We start from the raw sequence: 215 nt of genomic DNA, 5'->3' as shown, positions 1-215 counted from the left end.
CCTGGCGCCAGCCCGAGCCCCCTTCTGCCAGCAGTAACCCCTGGCCGTGCCTTTTCTCAGCCTCCTCGGCTGCGTGGGACCTCAGGAGCCCCCAGCCCGCAGCCAGCCTAACGCCTTTCCGTTTTAAACCGGATCGCAGCAATGTCACCCCGACCTTACAAAGCACTTTGCCCAACGCTGCCTCTTACAGAAGCGGCGGTGGCGGGTGGTGCGGG

Source organism: Buceros rhinoceros, unplaced genomic scaffold (genome assembly GCF_000710305.1).
Source record: "Buceros rhinoceros silvestris isolate BGI_N320 unplaced genomic scaffold, ASM71030v1 scaffold15423, whole genome shotgun sequence".
Taxonomy (NCBI): Eukaryota; Metazoa; Chordata; class Aves; order Bucerotiformes; family Bucerotidae; genus Buceros; species Buceros rhinoceros.
Note: the sequence above shows the minus strand (reverse complement) of the source record.